Raw genomic sequence first — 894 nt, 5'->3', positions numbered from 1 at the left:
CTTTTTGTATCCATGTCTACCGTGATAACCGTTAGTGTTGTATTTCAAGTTCTCCTCCTGCCTGGCACACAGTAGGATTATAGGTCCCTGTCCCTCATATGACTCATTTTGGTCAGTAAAATGTGATTGAAAATGATGTGTGTCATTTCCAAGTGGAAGCATTTAAGAGTTGATGAACAATTCTCCATTTTCCCACTTTCCTTGCTGCTGGCAACCAGGGATGCTCCAGAAGTTCAAGCTTCCATCCACCTTGTCCCTGAGGGAAGTGACATGGAACAGAAGCCCCCACCAACTTCAGTGAACAAGAAACAAAAGCAAAAAATAAACCTTTGCTTTAAATCACTGGAATTTTGGTCTTTTTTGTTTTTAACTGTAGCACAGCCCAGCCTATCCTAACTAATACTTAAGAAGGCTGAGAGCACTCATGTCTTACTAGTAATTTAGAGTTTGATGCTTTCTAGTTAAATTCAGCTTTGAAGATTAGGGGATGCTTAAACACTACTTTCATGAGATGGTCCATACCAGTACAGTGTGATGGCACCTCTGGGAAAACGACGCTCCCCTGGGAAACGAGTTAATGCTCTTGTAGGCTTGAGGAGGCGATAATGAGGCTTCTCAGAACTTGGATAGGGTAGTAACTTCCCCCTTCCAGAGTTAAAGTGTAAACCAACACATGATAAATAGGAGCAGAGATAAGCAGTCACCTTAAAAGACAGAATGACTCCTGAGACAGAAAAACTAGTACTATCATTTGTTTTATTCCATTAGCATGCCTAAGGAAAGAATGTAAATTGAAAAAGGAGTGTTCAGAAAAGGGAGCGTAGAAAGGAGAGTCAGAGAGACAACCCCATTCAACAAATCTTTATTAAGCACTTGCCTGCTTCGCCCACCACT

This window comes from Equus przewalskii, chromosome 14 (assembly GCF_037783145.1).
Source record: "Equus przewalskii isolate Varuska chromosome 14, EquPr2, whole genome shotgun sequence".
In the NCBI taxonomy this organism is placed as follows: domain Eukaryota; kingdom Metazoa; phylum Chordata; class Mammalia; order Perissodactyla; family Equidae; genus Equus; species Equus przewalskii.
This window is presented reverse-complemented; position numbering follows the sequence as displayed.